The sequence below is a fragment of the Giraffa tippelskirchi genome, chromosome X, assembly GCF_054371585.1.
Source record: "Giraffa tippelskirchi isolate mGirTip1 chromosome X, T2T-mGirTip1v1.2.pri, whole genome shotgun sequence".
Taxonomy (NCBI): Eukaryota; Metazoa; Chordata; class Mammalia; order Artiodactyla; family Giraffidae; genus Giraffa; species Giraffa tippelskirchi.
The window spans coordinates 94,153,050-94,180,890 of NC_137289.1; the positions used below are offsets into that span (position 1 = coordinate 94,153,050).

Here is a 27,841-nt window from a genome sequence, read left to right on the forward strand (position 1 = left end):
TCAAGATTGGCTGTAGCTAGAGTTCTGACTTTCATTTGGACCTTGTTCTCCTTCACTCTTTGGAGGAGGTTTTGGTTTCTGTATCTTACTAAGAATAGTTGCCATCTTTTCTCTCATCAAAATTTTTCCACTGCTCATACAGTTTTAAAATAACCCTGATTATTTCCAAAATCTCTCCATATCCACAGAAAGCTTAGCAAACCACTGTCTGGCATCTTTCTGCTGCAGAACAAAGGCTACATGCAGCAAGCTAAAGCTATCATGAAAGAATACAGTAGGCAAAGATCCCTTCTGTAGGTATCGTTCACTATCCTCCATGCAAGGAGAAGCAAAATGTGTTCTTGGCCCATGTCCTGCACATCCTGGAGCAAAGGTCTATGAGGATGATAGACTATCAAGCAAAAATCCATTAATTCTAAAAGACATAACTCACATTCTAATATATGGTTCACCCTATAAGGAAATTCCTTTGGAAAGGCATATGAAACTCTAGTTTTCGAAACAGAAGTAGCAGCAGAAATCAATCTTGTATTTGAGACTACTCCAAATTCCTCTACTTTGGATGTGCCAAAAGCACATAGGTAGGAGACATTAATACAGGATCTATACTTTTCAGAGAATACCTTACATAGAATCTCTTGAAATAGACCGTAGCAGTGGCAAGAACTTGTCTTAATTTAAGATGTTCACCTAATGCTTGGATAACATTTGTAAAAAAAATCTGTAATTTTTAATACTCTTCTTCTGAGAGAAACTTTAAATCTTTTTGACATCCTTCAACAGATCTTGTTTATCCAAAATCCATTGCAAATAGTGGGAGCTCTGCCAAAAGTTCCCTGCCGTGGGACACAGCTTGCCCTGATAAAAAAGCACCAGCCGGCTGAGCAGCCCACGGAGCCACCATAGACCCAGCCTGCCAGGTTACTGCGCTCCTTGATCTGATGGGCTCAGCTCTGCTTCGCGGCAGCGATGGTGAGAGCACCTTGGGTTTTTTTTTTTTTTTTTTTGTAATTCAGTTATTGTATTTTTCTTTTTTGGTCAGAGTTTTACTGAGATACAGTTTACACATTTAATGTGGATAAATACTCAGAAGAGGTTCAATTTCTCCACAATCTGTATTTTTCAGTTATAAAATTTGTTTGGTTTTTATCTATATCTTTTTGTTGCTTATGCTTAGATTCTCTATTTTTTTCACTTGTTTCAAGTGTGTTCATAATTGAAGCATTTTTATGGTGGATGCTTTAAAATTCTTGTCAGACAATTTTAACATTTGTATCATCTTGATGTTGGCATCTGTTGATTATTTTTCTTTATTCAACTTAAGATTTTCCTCATTCCTAGTATTGTGAGTGATTTTCCATTGCATCCTTCACTTTTTGGTATTATGGTATGAGACACTGTGCAGGTAGCAAAAAGGGAGTATTACCCCATCACAACCAGGTTGTGGTCAAAGTCGTAGTTACCCCACGGCCTCTGTTGATACTCTGGATGGGGGTACCTCATTACTGGTGGGTAGAGATGGGAGTTAATACCAACCATTAAGGCTCAGAGGGTAAAGCCTCTGCCTGCAATGCGGGAGACTCCGGTTCCATCCCTGGGTCGGGAAGATCCCCTGGAGAAGGAAATGGCAACCCACTCCAGTACTCTTGCCTGGAGAATCTCATGGACAGAGAAGCCTGGTAGGCTACAGTCCATGGGGTCGCAAAGAGTCGGACACGATTGAGTCGGACACGATTGAGTGACTTCACTTTCACTTTCACTAAGCCTCTGCAGACACTGCCCTGGCTAGGAAGGGGTTAGGGTCTCATTGCTGCTTCCCATATGGCCTCCACTGACACCAGTGGTAGGATCTTTGTTACTGCTGGGTGTGGAAGTCCAGGTTCCTTGCAGAGTGTCTAGGTGTCTGCTAGCATTACAAGGAGATGCAGTCTCATTCATTACTTCAGGGCAGGCATGAAAATCCTGGCTTCCCATACAACTTTCCCTGAAACTACAGTGGCATGAATAGGCAGAGATACTATTTTGCCTTTGTTTTGAAGTACAAACTTGATATAGTTATTGATTGACAGTGTTTTTCTTTCAGCACTTTTAATATTATTCCATTGCCTTCTGCCCTGCATTGTTTCTGATGACGTTAGCTTTAATTTCATTGTGGTTCATTTTTTCTGTGATATTGTTTTTTTTCTTGACAGTTTCCTGGTTTTTCTCTTTCAGCAATTTAACTATGGTGTATTTAAAAGGTGTGGGTCTGTCTGGATTTTCCCTTCTTAGAGTTTGTTGAGCTTGTTGGACAAGTAGGTTAACGTTTTTCATCAAATTTAGAAAGTTATTGGACATAATTTTTCAAATATTTTTTTCTTCCTTATTCATTCTCTTCTCTTTCTGAGACTCCTTTTATACATATATTGGTACATTTGATGTTGTCCTATAGGTCTCTGGTGCTGTCTTCATTTTTCTTCATTCTTCTTTGATCTATCTTCAAATTCACTGATTCTTTTTTCTACCAGGTCAAGTCTGTTGTTGAGATCCTACAGTGAAATTTTCATTTCAGTTGTTATACTTTTTAGCTCCAAAATTTTCATTTGTTACTTTAAAAAATAACTATCTTTCCTCATGGATATTCTTTATTTGATAAATTGTTGCCATCATACTTACCTTTAATTCTCTAAACATAGTTAACCTTTATTTATAATAGCTGTTTTGAAGTCTTTGTCTACTAAGTGCAAATATGGACCCCTTCATAGACAGCTTCTATTGAATACTTTTTTCCTGTATATAAGTCATACTTCTCTGTTTTCTTGCATGTCTCATAATTTTTTTATTGTTTTTTGGGGGAGGTGTGAAAACAGGATATTTTAGATAATACATGGTAACAACTCTGTATTCTGATCCTCCCATCCTCTACAGGATGGTTTTGTTTGTTTTCTGACTTGCTCGGAATAATTCTGAAGAGTGTTTTCCTCAGTGTCTAGCTGCTTATTTCTGCTCAGTGTTTATAAACATTGTTTTCACTGTATGACCTTGTTAGGGTAGTCCCTGGGTCAGCACAGATTGTCAGTCAATGATTGGTCAAAGATTATACTTAGACACCTTGAGGCACTAAGGCAGCTACCTTTTGCTGATGGATCTGTTATATAGCTTGGGAGAACACATTAAAAGTGCAGCTATTTTCCAAGTATCTCCTGGCTTTTACTCTCTACATTTACAGTGTTTTATGTTCAACTTTCTAGAGCTAGCTCCAGTTTCTCCTGAAGATGCATGCCTATTTGCTCGTGTGTACAGTACTTCTAGATCACTTGATAATTAAGGTTTTTATCAGGGGGTGACTTGTCTGTGTCATTCCCTGGATCTCTCTGTTAAATTTATGACAGACTTGCTGGTTTATTGCTTGCCCCAATCAGTATTGAGGCCTCAGGCTAGCTAGCTATAATGTTGACACTTCCTGACTGTAAACCACTGAGATCACTGATGTTTTTTGATAATGCCCCTGGGCCTGGAATCTTCCTCACTCTCCTCCTGCAGCTTAGCTGCTTGTCCTTGGGGACTCTTTGTTCCTAGTGATGCTTCTGTGTCTCAGAGCTAGAGGGGGCAGGAACAGTTCCAGGTTAAAACACTATAGACTCTCATCATTCTTACTGAGATTCAAGTAGATTTTCTTGAATAAGCACTTTTCAATTTGTTGTATAATTTTGGTCAACGTCCAGAGTCTTTAACTTGTTGTCTTTTGACAATTTTTTTCCACTTTTGTAATTGCTTTTGAGGGAGAGGATTTGCCAAGCTTGTCATTTAGCCATTCTAGAAGTCTCTCCCTTCCTGAAACTGGATTTTTTTTATTGCATCATTTAAAAAGTATTAGTATGCTTAATGAAAATTTGTGCCAGTATAAATTAACAGTTTTGATACAAATAACTTATGCATGCTGTGACTTAGACTCTTGATCAGTTCCAAAAAACGCTTAATACCATGCATTGTCTGTATTTTTATATGTGATGATTATGACACATAAGAATTGAGAGATATTGCATTATTCCTTATAAAGGGTGATAATAGTTTGAGGTATCAATAAATGAATAACATTATTATTCTCCTTATTAATGATGCCTTTATTTCAGGAACTAGTCTTTTTTTCATGTGTTACTTCTGTTTGACACTCTTTTCTCACTTCTGGGGGAAAAATGTGTTTCTCCTTTAATATCCTTCATAGCAGATAAAATATTGCCTCCTCTTCATGGACATCTGCAGTTCAAACATTAAAATGCTCAATCAGATGGTGTTTAAAATATATTCATACTTACATAAGGAAAGTAGATACTACTTTAAGCTTCCTATACTACTTATTTCTCTTTTTAAATTATAGTTGATTTACAAGATTGTGTTAGTTTCAGGTATACAACAAAATGAATCAGTTATACATATACATATATCTACTCTTTTTACGATTCTTTTCTCATATAGGTTACTACAGAGTACTGAGTAGACTTCCCTGTGCTATAAGTAGGTCCTTATTAGTTATCTATTTTATTTTATATATTGTACTACTTATTTCTTAAGCAGTTACCTTAGATTGGGTAATAGGAAGAGTTTTGTGGTTTTATTTTTCTGTAACCAACTGTAAGAAGAATTAGTGTCATATTCTAATATGTTCTGAAAATTTAAAGGCTTTAATTTAAAATTGTGGTTTCCAAGATGATTTCATCTAAAATGATTCTCTTAGTATCGTAAAGTGAAAGCAAGCTCTACAGAAGGTGAATGTTGTTCTTTTTTTTATTTCCCTGCACCATGAAGCTTGTGAGATCTTAGTTCTCTGACCAGGGATTGAACCCGCTCTTGGTAGTGAGAGTATGGAGTCCTAACCACTGGACCACCAGGGAATTCCCAGTGAATGAATGTTATTCTTGTTATTACAGGTATCTGGTTGAGATTTTTCTTACCCATCTTAAGAATATTTCTAATTCAGAGAAGACTAATTTTAGACTCTTATCTGTTTCCCTGTAAATATTCTATAATATTTATTCAACAAGTGTAAGTTCTGAAAATGCCTTTGTAGACATAAGTTGTAGATAATATCAACATCTCAATTTATGGCCTTACAAATGAATTGTAATTTGTTTCTTTTTTTGTTACTTTGTCATCTGCAATGGTTATACACAAATACTTCTTTGAGTTATTTTTATTTCTGTTTTTGTTAGTTGTGTTTGAAACTAAGCACTATGAGAAAATTAGCAATCCATTAAAAATTGCTTTAAAAAGCCCACCAGTATATTCATTTGAAAATTTGACTTTGTCAAGTGATTTTTTAAAAAATAGTTTTTGTACAAACATAAAATAGCAATCATTTGACTTCATAAAGTGAAATATTTAAGATTACTTGCTGAACAACGTTTGAAAACTAATTTGTTTGTGGATAATATAAAAAGAGTTATTTAGAATCCTGGACATGTAGTTTGTCAACAAAAATTCAATTTAACTATCCAGTTAAGAAGAAAAAAAAGGGAATTTTATTTGAGCTAAACTGAGGATTATAACCAGGGAAACAGATTCTCAGAAAGCTGTTAGAAGTCAAAGGCACAGTCATACACATTTTTGAGACAAAAGATTGTACATAAAAATGACATACTGATATTTTATATAAAGTTCACCAAGGATATGTAGTCCAGGTGAGCACACGTAAAGTGAGCAGCAAGTCAACATGACCCCCTACAGAGGTGGGAAAGAATGGTATTCTTTTAAGGAGTTACAATGTTGGCGTCAGAAGAAAGAAAAAAAAATTGATCTTTATGGTTGAGCAGGAACTCCCATCCTTGAGGAACTCTGGTTAATGTGCAGACTGCACATTAGGGAGGGAGGGAAGAGGTCCAAACAGAGAATTTATGTTTAATTTTTTTCTTGTTCTGCCTTAAAATATAAATTTTATTTCATTTCAATGCCCATAGGTTTAATACATAGTGGAAATACATGCTTCCTGATCTTTTATTATTATCTAGTCTGCTGAATTCCTGCTAATCAAAATTATAAATGTTTCTTTATGACTGTGTTCTAATGGAAAATAGGCATAATTTAGTCGTATACTAGACCATTCAGATATGACTTAAATCAAATCCCGCATGATTATACAGTGGAGGTGACAAATAGATTCAATGGATTAGATCTGGTAGACAGAGTGCCTGAAGAACTATGGATGGAGGTTCATAACATTGTGCAGGAGGTGGTGACCAAAACCATCCCCAAGAGAAAGAAATGCAAGAAGGTAAACTGGTTGTCTGAGAGACTTTACAAACAGCTGAGGAAAGAAGAGAAGTGAAACGCAAGGGAGAAAGGGAAAGACATACCCAACTGAATGCAGAGTTCCAGACAAGAGAAAGGAGAGATAATAAGGCCTTCTTCCATGAACAGTTCAAAGAAGTAGAGGAAAAGAACAGAACAGGAAAGACCAGAGATCTCTTCAAGAAAAGTGGAAATATCAAGGGAACATTTCATGTAAAGGACAGAAAAGGTAAGGACCTAACAGAAGCAGAAGAGTTTAAGATGAGGTGGCAAGAACACACAGAAGAACTATACAAAAAGGTCTTAATGACCCAGATAACCACGATGGTGTGATCACTAACCTAGAGCCAGACATCTGGAGTGTGAAATCAAGCAGGTCTTAGAAAGCATTACTACAAACAAAGCTAGTGGAGATGATGGAATTCTAGCTGAGCTATTTAAAATCCTAAAAGATGATGCTGTTTAAAGTGCTACTCCCAATATTTCAGCAGATTTGGAAAACTCAACAGTGGCCACAGGACTGGAAAAGGTCAATTTTCATTCCAATCCCAAAGAAAGTCAGTGCCAAAGAATGTTCAGACTACGGGACAATTGCGCTCATTTAGCATGCTAGTAAGGCTATGCTCAAAATCCTTCCAGCCAGGCTTCAACAGTACATGAACCAAGAACTTCCAGATGTGCAAGCTGGATTTAGAAAAGGCAGAGGAACCAGAGATCAAATTGCCAACATTCATTGCATCACAGAGAAAGCAAGGGAATTCCAGTAAAACAGCTACTTCTGCTTCATTGACTATGAAGCCACACAGCCTTTGACTGTGTGGATCGCAACAAACTATGGAAAATTCTTAAAGAGATGGGAATACCAGACCACCTTACCTGTCTCATAAGAAACCTGTATGTGGGTCAAGAAGCAACAGTTAGGACCTTACATGGAACAACTGATTGGTTCAAAATTGGAAAAGGAATAACACAAGGCTGTATATTGTCACCCTGCTTATTTAACTTGTATGCAGAGTACATCATGTGAAATGCAGGCTGGATGACTCAAGCTGGATCAAGACTGCCAGGAGAAATATCAACAACTTGTGGCTTAGATGGTAAAGAATCTGCCAGCAATGCAGGGGACCCAGGTTCAATCCTTGGGTCAGGAATATCCCCTGGAGAAGAGAATGGCAACACATCAAGTATTCTTGCCTGGAGAAGTCAATGGACAGAGGAGCCTGGTGAACTACAGTCTGTGGGGTTGCAAAGACTCGGACACGGCTGGGTGACTAGCACTTTCACTTTCAGATATGCAGACAATACCATTCTAATTGCAAAAAGTGAAGAGGAACTAAAGAGCCTCCTGATGAGGGTGAAAGAGGAGAGTGAAAAAGCTGGCTTAAAACTCAACATTCTAAAAACTAAGATCATGGCGTCTAGTTTCATCACTTCAAGGCAAATAGAAGGGGAAAAAGTGGAAACAGTGACAGACTTTATTTTCTTGGGCTCTGAAATCACTGTGGACCGTAACTGCAGCCATGAAATTAAAAGAGGCTTGCTCCTTGGAAGAAAAGCTATGACAAACCTAGACAGAGATAACCCTGTATGCGAGACATCAAAAGAGACACAGCTAAATAGAACAGTATTATGGACTCTGTGGGAGAGGGCGAGGGCGGGAGGATATGGGAGAATGGCATTGAAACATGTAAATTATATGTGAAATGAATCGCCAGTCCAGGTTTGATGCATGATGCAGGGTGCTTGGGGCTGGTGTACTGGGATGACCTGGAGGGATGGGATGGGGAGAGAGGTGGAAGGGGGGTTCTGGAAGTGAAAAACATGTATACCCATGGTGGATTCATGTCAATGTATGGCAAAACAAATACAATATTGTAAAGTTAAAAAATAGAAAATAAACTAATTAAAAATAAATAAAAAATAAGAAAAAAAAAAAGGAAAGACATCACTTTGCTGACAAAGATCCATATAGTCAAAGCTATAATTTTTCCAGTAGTCACATACAGTTGTGAGATTTGGACTGTAAAGAAGGCTGAGCACTGAAGAATTGATGCTTTCGAACTGTGGTGCTGGAGAAGACTCTTGAGAGTCCCTTGGAGAGCAAGGAGATCAAACCAGTCAATCCTAAAGGAAATCAATCCTGAATATTCATTGGAAGGACTGTTGCTGAAGCTGAAGCTCCAATACTTTGGCCACCTGATGGGAAGAGCCAACTCTTTGGAAAAGACCTGATGTTAGGAAAAATTGAAGGCAAAAGCAAAAGGGGGTGGCAGAAGATGAAATGGTTAGATAGCATCACTGACTCAATGGACATGAATCTTGGCACATATCACTGGTTGTGCTTCAAAGAAACTCCTGAAAAGGGAAGCATGTCATCAGGCTTACTCTCTTCACATTTTTCTCTTTGTCTCTTCCCATTGTTCTTGTTGGAAGAGTAGGTACAATGCCCAGGGTTGGAGGAGCAATTTATAGCCATAAGGATTATCTCCATTTGCTCAGGCAGTGTAACAAAATATCATTAACTGAGTGGCTTACAAAAACTAGACATTTATTTCTCACAGTTTTGGAAGCTAGAAGTCTGAGATCAGGATGCCAGTACATTGTGTTTTAGTGAGGGCCCTCTTCTGGGTTGCATACTGTTAACCTCTAACTGTATCCCCACATGGCTGAGAGTAGAGCAGAAGAAGCAAACTCTCTTGTGATATTTATGAGGCCACTAATCCCATTCATGAGTGCTCCACCCTATGACTTCATCTAATCCCAATTACTTCCCAAAGGCCCCACTTCCAAATACCATCACATTGGGAGGTAGAGTTTCAATATATGACTTTTGGGAGGACATAAACATTAGGTCCATAACAAGGGTTAAAACTATAGGCCAAAGATGGAGTTACAAAAAACACATTATCTTGGCCCCACAATGCTATCTTTGAGTGGCTACATCAATCCCAGACCGCCTATTTCTGGACTTCTTATGACATGATATAAATAAACTTGCTTTTGGTTTAGATCATCATTTCATGTGTAGAATCGTGTTTGTCACAGCTGAATGAAACCCCAGAGCAGGATTTTTTCTATAAAAATTATGCATACTTGATTGAAAAATGTATATTCTATAATTTTAGTACAAATTTTCATAAATATGTTTGTGCTTGTTAAATGTGTTTTCAAGTATAATGTGTACCACTGAATTTTTATTTCAATTTGTCACTTACTGCTAGACATATGTTGAAATCTTCTCTTTTGATTATGGATTGTTAAGTTCCCCTTGTAATCTTGGCATGTTTTTCTTGTTCTCTGAGGCAGTTTTACTTCGTACAAAAAAATTTAGACATTTAATTTCTTTCTGGTTAATTGTTCCTTTTATGCTTATGTAGCAAATCTTTTTGAACTAACAATGAATTTTCATTCATTCATCTTCCCCTCATGGTGCTTACATTATAGTTGGCAGGGTTAGGGTAGGGTGGGAGAAGGTGCATGATAAATCAGTAAGTCCAGGGTAAGAGACTACAGAAGGAGATAAAGAATGGGGAGGTTGAGGTTTATATTCTGTAGAGGATGGGCAAGGAAAACCTCCCAGGTAAGGGATTTGAAGAGATCAAAGTGAATTGAGAGAGAAAAGTTTCTGAAGCTGCATATGGGGTGTTACAGCAATTGCAAAGAGGACAGTGAGCCTGAAGTTGAGCAAATAAAGGCAAGGGTGGAAAGAGGTAAAATCAGAGATGTAGCACGTCCTGATCATATAAGTCCTCATAAGTCACTATAAGAACTTTGCCTTTTACTTTCAATGAGGTGAGGATCCATTAGAGGGTTCTGAGCAGAGATATTGATGATATCACTTATGTTTTAAAAGGACCATTATGGCTATTATGGTTAGAATTGACTGTAGAGAGATGAGGGCAGAAGCAGGAAGACCAGTTGGGAGGCTGTTATGAAATCCAGGTGAGAAATAATAGTGATTTGCACTAGGGTGGCAGCAGTTGTCAGATTCTGGATACATTTTCAAGATAGAACCCTTGACAATGTTTTCTGATGGGATGGATGTGGTATGTGAGAGAAAAAGTAAGTAAAAAGTGACACAATTAGAGGCTAAGTACTTCTGACATGGGCAAATCAGAATATCAAAGTTTCTAGTTCCTTAGGGGGAAAGGCTGTGGGAATATCAGGCATGGGTGGCATCAGTAAGGAGAAAGTTTAGTTGTTAACATGTTAAATCAAACATGCCTATATGGCATCTAAAGTGGAGAATGTCTGTGTACAGTTTTCCATGAGTCTGGATGTAGAGATAAAGCTATAGATATAAATTTGAGGGTCTTGAGCCTATAAATGGTACTTAAAGCCATGAGACTAGATGTTAATCACCTAGAGAATGAGTATAGATAGGAAAGAAAAGAGGTCTGGGGACTGAGCCCTGGGATACTGCAACTTTTACAGCTTGAGGAGTAACATGCAAAGGAGATTGAGAGTGGAGAAATAAGAAAATCATATCTAGGAAAGCAGTGATTAATATGTTTCAAGAAGAGAACGATCAACTTTAACAAATGATGCTAGGTCAGGTAAGATGAGGAATTAGCATTGGACTGACCATTGTGAAGGTCATTGGTGACTTTGTCAAAGGCTGATTCAGTAGTGATAGGGACAAAATCTTGATTGGGGTGGGTTAGAAAGTGGAAGGACAGGAATTGGAGACAGTCGGGAGAGAGAGCATTTCTTTTTGCCCTTAATGTCTATTTTGTCTAGTATCCATATAGCCATATCAACTTTTTTGTTATTATTTATTTGGCATATCTCCCTTCTTTTTTATTGTGGTAAAATATACATAATATAAAATCTGCCATTTTAATCATGCTTACTTTTCCCATTCTTTTAACTTTCAATGTTTCTGGGAATTTATGTTTTTATTGTACCCTTTGTAAACAGGTGAAAAATCATGCTGGGATTTAAAATGTTCAAGTCTTTTGTACTATTTTGATATAGGTAAAATATTCACAGGTATTTACATGGTTATGGATGCTTAAAAGCTCAAACAGCCCTTAGAAGAAGAGACATAAATAACTTACAAGTCAGAACATGGAAAATAGGATAGAAATCTGAGAACAAAAAACTTTGTTCTTAAAAAAAGGGCTAGAAAGCAAGAAAAAGAAACAAAAATAGAAAAAGTAGGACAAATAGAAAGCATGCAATAAGATAGTAGAAATAAATCCCACAATGTTAATAATCATAATAAATGTAATAGAATAAATTTCCCAGATAAAATATTAAATATTGTCACTGGAATAAAAAAATGCAAGTTACCATCTGTTTATAGAAGACATCTAAAACATAAGGACAGAAAAGGTGGAAAGTCAAAGGGGTGAGGTTATAATAAGAGCAGACAATACAGAGTTTAAGGCCAAAAATACCAAAAATAAAGAGAATAACTGTATAATGATAAAGAGTTCAGTTCACTGAGAAGTTTTAATTCTAAAATCATATGAATTAATCTGTAATAGTCTTGTGTTTTCCAAGGGGAAGGAGGGTGGGATAGGATAGTATTGAGAGTTTGGGATTAGCAGATACAATTATATATAGGATGGGTAAACAACAAGGTCCTACTGTATAGCACAGGGAACTATATTCAATATCCTGTGATAAACCATAACGGAAAAGAATATGAAAAAGAATATTTAAGATTATGAATGTATACATAGAACTGAGTCACTTTGTTGGACAGCAGAAATTAATAGAGTGTAAATCAACTATACTTCAATAAAATTAAAAAAAAAACATACAAGGCAAAAGTTGACAGTACTACTGGGAAAAAGAAAAGAACTCTACTGTATATCACACATTGCTGCGCTCAGCTATCACTTGTACTTGTTTAGGATGTTAGGGGACAGCTCAGACTAGCTGTCTCTACTGAGCACCTTCAAGTAGCACCCCAGCATGTAGAGATATTTGGTTCTACCATAGAATTTATGTGAATTCAGGCATGTTAACCTAAGCTCTCTAAGCTATAGTTTTGTCATCAGCAAAACAATAATAAAAATATCTATCCCTTGGCGATATAGTGGGGAATAAACTATATGGTGCATATGTTGGAAAGTGTTTTCTGCCCATCACTTTCCTAGCTGGTTTTGCCTAGATGAAATGCCAAGATTCAGCAGAGTCTCCCTTCCAAAGTTCCATTACCCTTCTAGGTGCTCAGCAGGTATCCAGCAGATTTCCTTCTATAGGGGACTTATGAGTGTACTGGGCCATGGAAAACAGGGTTGTCACAAGAAGTTTTCATAATATGTGCCACAGGGATGACATATTTATCATAGCAGAATGTGGACACTATGTTCACTTGTGGCCAGTTACAGTGAAGTGCTCTAAGTGTTTTATCTCTTCCTAGTTGCAATTCCAACAGCTATGCCCCATAAGCCCTGGGAAAGACTGAACATGATTATTCGCTAATTGAGACCTGGAATTAGAGAAGGCAATGGTACCCCACTCCAGCACTCTTGCCTGGGAAACCCCATGGACGGAGGAGACTGGTGGGCTGCAGTCCATGGGGTCGCGAAGAGTCAGACACAACTGAGTGACTCCACTTTCACTTTTCCCTTTCATGCACTGGAGAAGGAAATGGCAACCCACTCCAATATTCTTGCCTGGAGAATCCGAGGGACGAAGGAGCCTGGTGGGGTTGCTGTCTATGGGGTCGCACAGAGTCGGACACGACTGAAGCGACTTAGCAGCAGCAGCAGCAGCAGCAGAGACCTGGAATGCTCATAGCTAGGTCCTCTGCCCCTTTGCCATTTCCTAACTTTTTCTAGTCTCATCAGCTGAACAAGAAACTGGACCTAGGATCTCTCTGTGACCAACCTACCCAAAATATATCAGAGAAAATCCCTGCTTTGTGGGGTGCAGAAATACCTTCATTTTGGTACTTCGCTGGGGGCACTTGCTCTGGAAATCTCTCACTCTGTTATCCTGAAGTTGCTAAAAAAATTTTTTAAAACCTGTCAAAAGTTGCTTATTTTTTGTTTATCTTTCTAGCTCCCCTATATTAGCTACAAGGACCACGACCAGCTTCACAACTACACTCCTTTCCAAGTTGCACTTTTCTTTCTCTTTCAGTGACTTTGGGCTTCCTGTTTTCCCTCCTTGACCATCTATAACACAAGAAAGAAGTTAACGGTAGAGTTACAATACATCCAGTAAATCTTAGATTCATTTGCAATAGGGAAAAATAGGAAACAGTCCAACTATCCATCAACTGGTGCATGGAAAAACTGTGATACATCCATACAATGGCATATTACTCAGCAGTAAAAAGAAACAAAAGTGTTATGTTGAGTGAAAGAAGCCAGGCACAAAAGATAGTGCTGTGTGACCCCATATATCTGGACTCCATATGACTCTATGACTCCATATGCTTGTAGATCTCTTCCCATGATCTCCCTCTCCATTGGATTCTCAGCAGATCTATCCCAAGAGTCAGTATTCAGCGGATTTTACATAGACATGCATACAAATAACTGTTTTGCTGGTACAAACAGATCTAAAATAAACATTCCCATAGTATTTCTGATTGTTTTCTTTACTGGGATATAATTTACATGCAATAAGATGCTGCCATCTTAGGGTATATAGGGTGTTGAGTTTTCACAATATATAGACTCATGTAACCTCAACCCCTATCAAGGTATTTCTATCACTCCAGAAAGTTTCATCATGATCACTTCCCAATCAATCCTCCACACCCAGTAGTAACCATTATTCTGCCTTCTATCACAACAGATTAGTTTTGCTTTTCTAATACTTCAAGTAAATGGAATCATACAGAATGTACTCTTTTCTTTATGGCTTCTTTTGTGCAGCATATGGCTTTTGAGGTTCCTCCATGCTGTTGCTTTCCAGGTAGCACTAGTGGTAAAGAACCCGCCTGCCAACGCAGGAGATGCAAGAGATGTGGATTTGATCCCTGGGTCGGGAAGATCCCATGGAGGAGGGCACGGCAACCCACTCCAGTATTCTTGCCTGGAGAATCCCATGGGCAGAGGAGCCTGGTGGCCTACAGTCCATAGAGTTGCAAAGAGTCGGACATGAAGTGACTTAGCACACACACACACCACGCTGTTGCAAATATCAGTTTTTTGTTAGTTATTGCTGAATAGTATTTCATTGTATGGATGTATCAGAGGTTGCTAACCCATTGTTGAATAGTTTGGACCTATTACACATAATGTTGCTACGCACATCCTTGAAGGGCACTGAGTTGGTTTCTGAAATGAAAGCCATAATATCCTTCAGGAATGGTCAGTGTTTGGCTACACCATAAGTCAGTTTTAGAAACTATGTGGGTCATTAATTGGCAGTCTGGGGGAAGATGGATAATTGGAAACCTGCATTGCATGTGGCACTGGTGTGCTTGTGTTGGATATTAATCAAGATTGCCATGGTCACCATTATGGATTAATAATAGGAGCCTGGCCATGCTAGTGATTAGGGTACTTTGAAGTGTCCTCTGGCAGTCCCTGTAGTCCAGCCATGGGTGGCTTCTGCTGGTCATTGAATGATTGGCAGCCAGAGGAATCAGGGGCATAGTCCTGGGGACCTGAAGTGACCAGAGACCAACTTTTTTGAGTTGGTCAGTCACAGGGGGACTTGGTGCACACCTGGTTTCCAGTGTCTAAGAAAGGAGTGGGGAGAGTGAGTCTGAGTTTTTACCTATATCAGAAGAGGGAGGGCTAGGCAGGTTGCTGTGGATGTGTACTACTGAAATATGCAGAAACTCAGTTTATGCCCGCAAGATGTTGTCTTCCTTCAGCCTGAGCAATTTGAAGATGATGGAAATAAGGATATTGTTTATTGGGAGCTGATCCAGTATAGGGTTCAGAATCACAGACTGACTTTGGAGTCATCTGACTTGGCTTAAGTATTTCCTGATCCTTCTACTTGCTAGCAGTGTGACCTTGGAGTAAATAACTTAGCCTCACTGTGCTTCAACAGCTTCTGCTGTCAAATGGTCCTAATGATAATCATTGTCATGTAGCTGGCTAGGTTACAGTGAAAATTAAATGAGGTACCTGATATTGATCACCAGGGCCTCAGGGCAGGGCAAGTGTGTCATAGGAGGAGCAGATTCCAGACTCGCTGCCCCTGAGACAGTTCACCATTCCCCTGCTGAGGGGAGCACCACGTGGCTGGTTTCCCACATCCAGAGCCCTGAATATTTCAGTGGAAAATGTGATGCAGCTGATGGAGGAAAGGTGGGATGGAAGGGTCAGCCCCACATCCTAGGGGAGAGGGATGCAGCTCCCTGTAGGGTGTCTGCAGGTGAGGTCTGTCTGTAAGTGAGGTCTGGGTGGGGGTGACTATTGGCCCCAGCCATGGAGACACTATGCTTGATGCCCAGCATAGACCCTCCACTCCCCACTGGCCCTGTGCTTGTGCTCAGCTGATCCCCACTAGAGCCTGCCTTCCCCCCAGCACAATATTGTTAATTAATCTATAGACCTAATTCAGATTTCACCATTTTCCCCACTAATGTTATTTTTTTGTTTTAAGATCTTCTACAACCTTTAACAGTTTGTCTTTGTCTTTAATGACCTTGAAGCTTCTGAAGAGTAAAATTCAGGTATTTTGTAGAATGTCTCTCAATTTACATTTGTCTGATATTTTCTCATGATTACATTGAGGTTTTGCATTTTAGGAAGAATGCCACAGTAATGTCCTTCTCATTAGGAGGTATGTGATGTTGATGTTAACCTTGATCATTTGGTTAAGGTAACATCTGTTGGTTTCTCCATTGTAAAGATTCTATTTTTCATATTGTGCTTAATAAATACCTTGAAGAAGATACTTAGAGACTATGAAAATATTCTGTTTATAGTCAATCTTTTGCCCACTAATTTTAGCATCCATAAGTGAATTTTGCCTATAATTATTACTATGGTGCTAGAGCTAAGTTGCTAAGTTGTCTGACTCTATGTGACCCTATGGACTGTAGCCTGCCAGGCTCCTTTGTCCATGGGATTCTCCAGGCAAGAATACTGGGGTGGGTTGCCATTTCCTCCTCCAGGGGATCTTCCCAATTCAGGGATCAAACCCACATCTCTTATGTCTTCTGCATTGGCAGGTGGGTTCTTTACCACTAGCACCACCTGGGAAGCCTATTACTATGGTGTTTGCCCAACAGTGGTTTCACATTTCACTCATTCCTTCTACATTTATTAATTGAAATTATTCTATTAATATAAGAATATTATATTAATAATATAATGTAATTATTGTATTATTTACTTGTTTATTCACTTTTTAATTTATATCAGTATGGACACATGGATATTTATTTTATTCTCTTGGTTATCCTCCAGTATAGTAGTCCTTCCTTATCTGCAGTTCAGTTGTCCACATTTCAGTTACTCATGGTAAAATGTGGTCCCAAAATATTGAATGGAACATTCCAGAAATAGACTCTTTATAAGTGTTAAATTGTGTGCCATTCTGAGTAGTGTGATTAAATCTCCCACCATCCTGCTTGGTCCTGCCTGGAGCTGTGAATCATCCCTTCACTCCATGTATCCACTCATTTGTTGCAATATCACAGTGATTGTGTTCAAGTAACCATTATTTTACTTAGTAATGGCTGCAAAGTGCAAGAGTAGTGATGCTAACAGTTTGGCTATTCTCCTACTGTGCCTAATTTATAAATTAAACTATTTCATATGTATGTATGTATAAGGAAAAATAGTATGTATAAGGTTCCATACTATCTGTGATTTCAGGCATCCGTTGGGGATCTTGGGACATAACCCCTATTGATAAGGCAGGGACGACTGAAATAGCATCATTTATTGTGATGCTAAAATTGTTTCAGCTGTGTCCATTGGGAGCTCCTTCAGGTTGGCTCCTGTGTCCTTTTTTATTGTTTAAATAAACTTAAAAAACCTACGATAGCTTTAGATTTATTTTTTTAAAAAAAGTTTTAAAGATAATACAGAGAGTTCCCATATACTCTTCATCCAGTTTTCCCTATTGTTAACATCCTGCATTGCTGTGGCATGTTTGTCACAACTAAGGAACCAACATTGGTACATTACTAATATTAACTAAACTACACACTGTATTTGCATTTCCCAGCTTTAATGTCCTTTTTATGCTCCAGTATCTCATCCAGGACACCACATTACATTTATTCATCATGTCCCTTTGACTTCTCCTAGACTGTGACAGTTCCTCAAACTTTCCTTGTTTGTGATGACCTTGACAGTTTTGAGGAGTAATGGTCAGGTGGACTGAACATTCTTCAATTGGTTTTATTTGACATTTTCTTCATGACCAGACTAGGGTTTGAGATTTTAGGAGAAATACCACAGAAGTGAAGTACCATTTTCATCACTTCCTATCAGTGGTACATGCTATCAATGTGACTTATCACAAATAATGTTAATCTTGATCAATTCCTTAGTATATATTTGCCAGATTTCTCCACTATAAAATTTCTCCCCATCCCCTTTCTATACTCTATTCTTAGGAGAAAGCAAGTTTTTAAACACACACACCCGCCAACCCCCAGGGATGAAGACAAGATTTTAACTACCACCTCTTGGAAGGGAGAGTATCTACACATATTATTTGAAATTCTCTAAATAATTTGTCTCATCTTTCCCATTTACTAATTTGTTTAATCATGTATTCATATCAGTATGGACTTATGGATATTTATATTTATTTTATGGGTTATAATCCAATATTATCATTGTTTATTTTGTTGCTCAAATTTCCAATTTTTGTCATTAGGAGCTTCTCTGAGTTGGCTCCTGTATCTTTTTGACATGCCCTGAGGTATTTTTTTAATTTTATTTTTAATTGGAGGATAATTGCTTTACAATGTTGTATTAGTTTCTGCCATACAACAGCATGAATCAGCCACAAGTATACATATGCCCCTTCCCTCTTGAACCTCCCTCTCACCACCTACTCCATCCCACCACTCTAGGCTGTCACAGAGCACCGGGTTGAGCTCCCTGTGTTATACAGTAAATTTCCACTAGCCATCTATTTTACATATGGTAATGTATGTATTATATATGGTAATGTATGCTACTCTCTCAATTCATCCCACCCTCTTCTTCCCCATGCTGTGCCCACAAGTCACCCGGTGTCTTTTGTTGTTGTTGTTGTTGTTAACTATTTATTTATTATTTTTTGCTGCACTGGGTCTTCTTTGGTGCGTGCTGGCTTTCTCTAGTTGTGGCAAGTGGTGGCTACTCTGTAGTTGTGGTGTGTGGGCTTCTTCTTTCAGTAGCTTATCTTGTTGCAGAACACAGGCTCTAGGGCATGCGGGCTCAGTAGTTGAAGCTCGTGGGCTCTGGAGTGTAGGCTCAGTAGTTGTGGGGGCATGGGCTTAGTTGCTCCACGGCATATGGGATCTTCCCAGATCAGGGATCAAACCCTTGTCCTCTGCATTGAGTATGTTCTTACTTTTGGCACCACAAAATGTTTTCAGGTTCATCTTGCAGTTTCCCTCCTCCAATCCTGGACTCAACCACTTCTCCAAAAAGCCCTAATTCCTTTTATTGGAGAATGGTATTGAGAAACCAGATCTGGGCACTAAGTCTGTTTACTGAGAATTTTGTTTTTCTGTTTCCAATGTTACCTAATGCATTCTTAGAGCCCAATTAAGAGAAACCACACAGTAGTTTGTAGAGAGCATATTTAATATAAGTAACTAACTATAACGGGAAATTGGAGTAATGGGAGATTGGCTAGTAAGAGGTAAAGAGAACTTCAAAGAATAGCAACCATGGATAATAGCTTTTGTCCTCAGTGCTCAGATTAAGCACTTGCAAAAGAGGCCATTCCGCATCTCTCCACCCTGGCTTAGAAATCTGATCTCATTAGAAAGGGCATGACCATATGACCTACTGGATGGCAGAGAAGTTTGCTGAACTGGTTGGCAGGGCTTGATGGAAATCTGCCCTCTGAGATGATGGGGGAAGGTGTTTATGGAATGTGCCACATGCTCATGGCTGCTGGGTATTGCTGTCCACCTAGGGATGTGTTGCAGAAGCCATGGGTGCTGCAAGAGCCTGGTGAGAGCAGCACACCAGAACCGGGAAGAGAAGTCTATTCCTCCTTCAGTGTCTTTCTAGTGCCCTCTACTGATACCTGGAATACTTAGGCTAATTTCTTTTCTCTCCCATCCTCTTCAGTGTTATACTTTTTTTTTTGGGAGGGGGGTGTATTTTTAGATTACTTTTTAATATAAAGATATTTTATTTTTATACTATTCATTTTAAATATAGGTAGGCTCATTCGGTAGTTTGTATGTCATTTAAGATTCACCCTCACATTGTAGTTAATTTTAATTTTTGTTTGGGATATGGGAAACAGTATGGTTCCATGAGTTAGAGCTACACAAAAAGGTATATTCAGAGAAAGATCATTCACCTCCTTGTTCCTACTATCCCTTTCCCATCCCCTATTGGTAAGTGAGCTCTTTAGTTTATCCTCCAGTATTTCTTTTGCAAGAACATGTATGTCTTCTTATATTCTCTTCTTTCTATGAAGGGTAGCGCACTCTAGATACTCTTTAAAGATTTGCTTTTTTCATTTAACAGTATGAAATCTCTCCATATCCATTCATAATCTTCCTTTTGTTGGAGATCTTCAGGGTAAATTTCTAGATGTGGGATTACTGATTCAAGAGGTAAGAATAAAGGTAGTTTAGTTAGATAATGCCCAATTCCTCACCAGAAGGATTGAACCAGTTTGTATTCCCACCAGAAATACACTAGAATGCTTGTTTCCCCACAGCCCCACCAACTTCTGTCATATTTTTAATTGTTACCATTCTGACAAATGTGAAATGGCATCTCAGTGTTATTTTAATGTGCATTTTTCTAATTATAAGTTTGAACTTTGAAAACATGTTTGGTCGCCATCTTACACCTCTTTTTCTTTCTGTGAATTGTCTGTTCATATTTTTCTTTCTTTTTTAGATTTTGCCTGCTATAGGTCTTCATTGTGGCATGTGGGCTTTCTCTAGCTGTGATATGTGGGTGCTTCTCTAGTTACGGTGTGTAGGCTTCTCTTGTTGTGGAGCATGGGCTCTAAAGTTGTGGGCTCTTAGTAGTTGTAGCATGCAGGCTTAGTTACTTCGAAGCATGTGAGATCTTAGTTCCCCAACCAGGGATCAAACTCATGTCCCTTGCACTGGGAGACGGATTCTTAACCACTGGGCTACCAAGGGAAGTTCCCCCTACCCCCGCCACCAGTTTTTATAAACCAAGTTTTATTGAAACACAGCCAGACATTTATTTACATTTTGTCTCTGCAGCTTTCACTCTGCAACTGTAGAGTTGATTGTTAAAGAGACCGAAATAAGAAATATTTACTATTGGGCTTTTTATAGAAAAAACTTGCTGGCTCCTGTTTTATATCTTAAAGACTAGTCCTTGTCTGTGATATATGTTACAAATATTTTCTACCAGTTTGCCTTTTGATTTTATAATGTATTTTGCCACACACATTAACAAATTTTAAATCCAGTCAAATGTATCAATCTTTTCTCTTACTGTGTCTGGATTTTGGGTCATAGTTAGAAATTCTTTCCCATGATGACTTGGAATCCATTGGTTCTTCTAGTATTTGTACATTTTTTTACATTTAGGTTCTTAATTCATTTGGAGTTTATTCTTGTATGGTATGAGATATGAATCTAATTTTACCTTTTCCTAAATGGCTACCCAGTTTCCCCAAAACCAATTACAAAAAACTCTGTCTCTTTTTTCTCCATTTTGTGTGTGAAAGTGATTTTTTAATTTGAAGTATAGTTGATTTGAAATATTGTGTTAGTCTCAGGTATACAGCATAGTGATTCAGTATTTTTTCAGATTATATTGCATTATAGGTTATATAGTAGTTTGTATCTCATACATCTAATTTGTCCATCCCCACTTCCCTTTCCCCTTTGGTAACCCAAATTTGTTATCTATAAGTATGTTCCTGTTTTGTACATACATTCATTTGTATTAATTTTATAGATTCCACATATAAGTGATATCATTTAGTACTTGCTTTTCTCTGAATTATTCCACTAAGCACAGTATTCTCTAGGCCTATCAACATTGCTTCAAATGGCAGTATTTCACTTTTATGGTTATATGGACCACATCTTCTTCATCCAGTCATCTGTTAATTGGCACTTGAGTTGCTTCCATGTCTTGTATATTGTAAATAGTGCTGCTATGAACAGTGGGGTATATGTATGATTGTACAGGAAGTGGTGACCAAAGCTGTCCCCAGAAAAACAAATGCAACAAGGCAAAATGGTTGTATGGGGAGGCATTACAAATAGCTGAGGAAAGAAGAGAAGTGAAAGGCAAAGGAGAAAAGGAAAGATATACCCATCTGAATGCAGAGTTCCAAAGAATAGCAAGGAGAGATAAGAAAGCCTTTGTAAGTGAACAATGGAAAGAAATAGAGGAAAATTATAGAATGGGAAAGACACGAGATCTCTTCAAGAAAACTGGAAATATCAAAGGAATATTTCATGCAAAGATAGGCACAATAAAGGACAGAAACAGTGTGTATCTAAAAGAAGCAGAAGGGATTAAGATGAGGTGGCAAGAATACACAGAAGAATTGTACTAAAAAGATCTTAATGGTCCAGATAACCACTATGGTGTGACCACTCACCTAGAGCTAGACATCCTGGAGTATGAAGTCAAGTGGGCCTTGGGAAGCATTGCCACGAACAAAGCTAGTGGAGCTGATGGAATTCCAGCTGAGCTATTTCAAACTTTAAAAGATGATGCTGTTAAAGTGCTGCACTCAATATGCCAGCAAATTTGGAAAACTCAGCAGTGGCCACAGGACTGGCAAAGGTCAGTTGTCATTCCAATCCCAAAGAAAGGAAATACCAAATAATGTTCAAACTACTGCACAATTGCGCTCGTTTCACATGCTAGCAAGGTCATGCTCACAATCCTTCAAGCTAGGCTTCAACAGTACGTGAACCGAGAACTTTCAGATATACAAGCTGGATCTAGAAAAGGCAGAGGAACCAGAGAACAAATTGCCAACATCCATTGGATCATAGAAAAAGCAAGGAATTCCAGAAAAACCTCTATTTCTGCTTCATTGACTATGCTAAAGCCTTTGACTGTGTGGATCACAACCAACTGTGGAAAATTCTTCAAGAGATGTGAATACCAGGCCACCTTACTTGCCTCCTGAGAAACCTGTATGCAGGTCAAGAAGCAACAGTTAGAACTAGAGATGGAATGACGGACTAGTTCTAAATTGGGAAAGGAGTATGTCAAGGTTGTATACTGTCACCCTGCTTATTTAACTTCTATGCAGAGTACATCATACGAAATGCTGGGCTGGATGAAGCTCAAGCTGGAATCAAGACTGCTGGGAGAAATAAAAATAACCTCAGATATGCAGAAGACACCACCCTAATGGCAGAAAGGAAAGAGGAACTAAAGAGCCTCTTGATGAAGGTGAAAGAGGAGACTGAAAAACCTGGCTTAAAACTCGACGTTCATATTGTCCCACCCTCACCTTCTCCCACATTGAAATGTGTGTATTACCATATGTAAAATAGATGACCAGTGCAAGTTTGATGCATGAAGCAAGGCACTCAAAGCTGGTGCTCTGGGACAACCCAGAGGGATGGGGTGGGGAAGGAGGTAGAAGGGGGTTTCAGGATGGCGGGACACATATACGCGCATGGCTGATTTATGTCAATCTATGGCAAAAACCACCACAATATTGTAAAGTAATTAGCCTCCGATGATAATAAGTAAATTAATAAAAAAAAAACCCTCAACATTCAAAAAACTAAGATGATGGCATTTGGTCCCATCACTTCATGGCAAATTTTGTTGTTGTTCAGTCCCTTAGTCGTGTCTGACTCTTTGTGACTCCATGGACTGCAGCACACCAGTCCTCCCTGTCCTTCACCATCTCCCAGAGCTTGCTTAAACTCATGCCCATTGAGTCAGTCATGCCATCCAACCATCTTGTCCTCTGTTGTCCCCTTCTTATCCTGCTTTCAATCTTCCCCGGCATCACAATCTTTTCCAGTGAGTCAGCTTTTCACATCAGGTGGTCAAAGTATTGGAGTTTCAGCTTCAGCATCAGTCCTTCCAATGAATATTCAGGGTTGATTTCCTTTAGGATTGACTGGTTTCATCTCCTTGCTGTTCAAGAGACTTTCAAGCGTCTTCTCCAGCACACAGTTTGAAAGCATCAATTCTTCACTCAGCCTTCTTTATGGTCCATCTCTCACATCTGTACACGACTACTGAAAAAACCATAGCTTTGACTATATGGACCTTCATCAGCAAAGCAATGTCTCTACTTTTTAATACACTGTCTAGGTTTGTCATAGCTTTTCTTCCAAGGAGTAAGCGTCTTTTAATTTCATGGCTGCAGTCACTGTCTGCAGTGATGTTGGAGCCCAAGAAAATAAAGTCTGTCCCTGTTTCCATTTTTTCTCCATCTATTTGCCATGAAGTGATGGGATCGGATGCCATGATCTTTTTGTAGTTCTTTGTTCATTTCTTTTTCTTCTTGTGGTTTGATGATTTTCTTTTGTAGTTTGCTTGAATTACCTTCTTTTTGTTTTTTGTGTATCTATTGTAGGTTTTTGATTTGTGGTTACCATGAGGTTCATATATGTTGACCCATAATTATATTTACTTGCTATAAACTGATAATCATTTAAGTTCAAACACTTTCTAAAAGATCTACATTTTTTACTCCCCTCCCCATTTTGTGATTTTGATGTTCTATTTTACATCTTCACGTTTATGCTTTTTCTGTTAATTGTAGTTATATTTGTTTTTACAAAAATTTTTGGTTGTGTTTTAATCTGTGTACTGGCTTATTTAAGTGATCATCAATCCTTTTATATATTTGCCTTTTCTATTGTGATTTTTCCCTTTCTGGTAGGAGGTGGGACCGAAGAAGGAGGGGCTAGAGCAAGGGCCAGGTGTGGGCTAGGGCTTTGCCTCTGCTCAGTGGCCAACATTACCCAATTGGGAGTGGGGCTGGGTCCTAAGTTGCTGGAGCATGTCTGGAAGGTCTGGTTTGAGTTGGCTCCATTCCCTTCAAGTGTGTGTTCTTCCCCCTCTCAGCACTGGCAGCCTTGCCCCAATGGGGAGCAATGTTGGAGCAAGAGGGGCTGGAGCAGGCACTTGATGTTGGCTAGGGGACAGGCTGTGGCAGTCCCAGCACAGTCAGAGTTCCAGACCATTTCTGATCTGCTACCTCTGCAAGTGACAGCAGTGGCTGCCCTCATCGAATTTAGATGCCATTCCAGGTCTGAGCTGGCTCCATCCCTCACAACTATGTACTCCTCTCTGCACTGGCAGCCCTCACCTTAGTGCAGAGCTACGCCATGGAGCTGACATGCCAATAAAGGTCTGTCTAGTCAAAGCTATGGTTTTTCCAGTGGTCATGTATGGATGTGAGAGTTGGACTATAAAGAAAGCTGAGCACCAAAGAATTGATGCTTTTGAACTGTGGTGTTGGAGAAGACTCTTGAGAGTCCCTTGGACTGCAAGGAGATCCAACCAGTCCATCCCAAAGGAAATGAGTCCTGAATATTCATTGGAAGGACTGATTCTGAAGCTGAAACTCCAATACTTTGGCCACCTGATGTGAAGAACTGACTCACTGGAAAAGACCCTGATGCTGGCAAAGATTGAAGGCAGGAGGAGAGGGGGATGACAGAGGATGAGATGGTTGGATGGCATCACCAACTCGATGGACATAAGCTTGAGCAAGCTATGGGAGTTGGTGATGGACAGGGAAGCCTGGTGTGCTGCAGTCCATGGGGCCACAAAGAGTCAGACATGACTGAGCAACTGAACTGAACTGAACACCATGGAACAAGTGGGGCCAGAGCAGATGCTCGGTTCAGGCTGGGTCATGTGTGGGGTTGGTCACAGAAGACAGGCTAGAGTCTTGGGTAGTTTCAATATGCTTTCTCCCTCTTGTTCCTGTGAGTAAGCAAGCATGTGCACACTCTTCACAAGTGGAGTGTAGGTTTCTTACAGTCCTTCTGTTTCACCCCACTGGTTTTCAAACCAGCTCCAGGTTCTGTCTTCCCTGTGGTGGACCCCAAGGTTGGGGTGCCTAATATGTGATGTGGCTTCAACTTCTCACTCCCCAGGGAGGATCTCTGAGTCTGCACATCCAACTTCCTCTTCTGTGTCCTCTCCCAGAGGTGCAGGTCCTAACCTGATTACTTCTCTTCCCTTCCTAGTTGATTCTGTGTGGCTCATTCTTACAGCCTTGCTTGTGAAAGAGTCTTCTTGACAGTCTCCAGTTTGTTTTCAGTGAGAATTGCTCCACATGTAGATATATTTTTGATGTGTTTATGGGGGTATGTGAGCTCTGCATCCTCTTACTCCGCCATCTTGGTCTCTTCTCTCCTCCCTTCCCCTTTCTGCAATCTCCTCTTCTCCTGAACTTTGAAACTTTTAGGATTAAAAAACAGCTCTCAAAAAACTTCTTAAAGCGGCAGGCTTTGTACTCCTCAGTCTTCTTAAAATCCTCCTATAGTCAACTGATTTTTTAATAAAATGCAAAGTTATTTCAACAGAGAAAAGATTATCTTTTAAATAAATTATTCTGGAGCAACTGAATATACATATTTTAAAAACTCAAAAAAAAAAACCAAAACCAAGATGAACCTCAACCTACACTTCACATCTTATACAAAAATTAATTCAAACAGATCACAGACAGGAAAATAAAAAATTATACAACTTTTAGAAGAAAATATGAGAAAATCTTTGTGACCTTAGGTTAAGCAGAGTTTTAGATATGATTCATAAAAGAAAATTAGCATGATTCATAAAAGAAAACATTCCTATATTGGATGTTATAAAACCAAAGTTTTAAGTACAGAAATAGTTTTCAGAGAAAGGCTGAAGTATCTGCTCCCTGGCTCACTCATGTTCCTCCTCCATCCCACCTGGAAGGCCATTCTAGTGTTTGTCTCTAAGGATACTCAGAAAGCAGTTAACATCTAGTGTATCTGGGGGATCAGAAGTGACCAAAGAAGTAAATCAAGAATCATCAACAACTGTTGTAGGAGTATTGGGCTGGGAGTCATTCACGCTTCAGTGCTGGCTAAACTGTCTAGTAGAGGAGAGAAACCTGCAACCCACACAGTGACACGAAGTAAATGACAGAGGTATCGTGGGAAAACTGAAAAAGGAGGAACAAGAGGTTTGAGGAAGGCTTCCTCGTGGACCAGGCATCTAAGATTAGCCTTGAAAGATAAGCAGAATGTTGACAGGTAGAAACAGGCAAATACAAAACAGACAAGAACAGGCAGCTCTCCCGCATCCTTTATAATTCCAAGGTTAAAATAAAAGGAATACCACTCACTATTATAAGTATTCCCAAAAGTGCATTCAAAAGAGAAGCAGGTCAGTCAGTTGGAAAGGAAGTAGAGGGAATGTCCCAGATGGTAATGCCAAAGCTAAGTCTTAAAGGATGAGCAGGAATTAGTAAAAGAGAAGGACAAGCCTGAGGAAAGGATTGGATTGTGGAAGCCCATGCTGGATTATCAATCCAGGATGTTCTGAGTGTTTGACACCTGGAGAGCCTTGGAAGAGGATTCATCTGTCACAGGAAAGTGGGGTCCTGTCATAGAGAACTTTGATGGGCCCATCACAGAGTGAAGAACTGATTCTGAACACCTTGGGAATACATGGAAGATTCGAAAGGAGAATGGTGACATATTTTTTCATCTGTGGCCCTTGGAAAGACAATCCTGGGGCCAAATGGACTGGCCAGCCACATCTCAGAGGCAGGAGTTCATTATAATGTAAAATAAAGGAAACTTGAACTAGGGCTGTAGAATTGGCAATGAAAGAAAGCAGCAGTAAAGAGATAGGAGATATTGGAGAAGTAGGTCTGTAGTCAGAGGTGAAGAAGAGCAAAAAGCTGTCCAAGATTCTTTGAGTGGGTCACAGTGATGAAAAATAATTCAAAGGGAAGTTAAAACATTAGCTTGGACAACACTTGTAGTGCTTATAAACATTCACGGCCATAAAGAGGTAACACTTTCTTTAGAGCTCTCAGACTGCTTCTTAGTTCAGCTTGAATTTTTCACCTCTTGCCCCAATCCCTCAATTGGATTTGATGTAAACTAGATTTAACTAGGGATGGTCATTAGTGGCTAGGCTTGAACCAGGAAAACAGCTTCTTAACAGCAAAATCTTAACATTTTCTGAACTTTGTTTTCCTCGTTGATGATTTGTTAAATATAACTCTACTGTGCGCACGGCCAACCCCGTGGTGAGCCCAGGAGGAGGATGCCCAGTCCCGGCTCCCCAGTCCCGTAGCCGTTGAGGAGGTCGTCACGCCTGCCCTCGCCCAGAGCTGCAGGCGGTGGCGGTGTGCGGGCATGGGGTGGGCTGCCTCTCTCGAGCGAGAGCTTGTCCCCAGGATGTGAGCCTTGAGGTCGGACTAGATGAAAATGTATCTTTCGAGGACAGGCGGATGAGTTGGGAGGCGGGGCCGGGTCGTGGGAAGCTCTGGGGTGGCTGGGGCCAACCAGCATCCTAGGCAT

The 27,841-nt window shown here is 39.4% G+C and overlaps 1 pseudogene; it reads right to left on the bottom strand.

Annotated features, from left to right (window-relative positions):
• Positions 1-27,841, bottom strand: LOC145535695 (cyclin-C pseudogene; annotated as a pseudogene).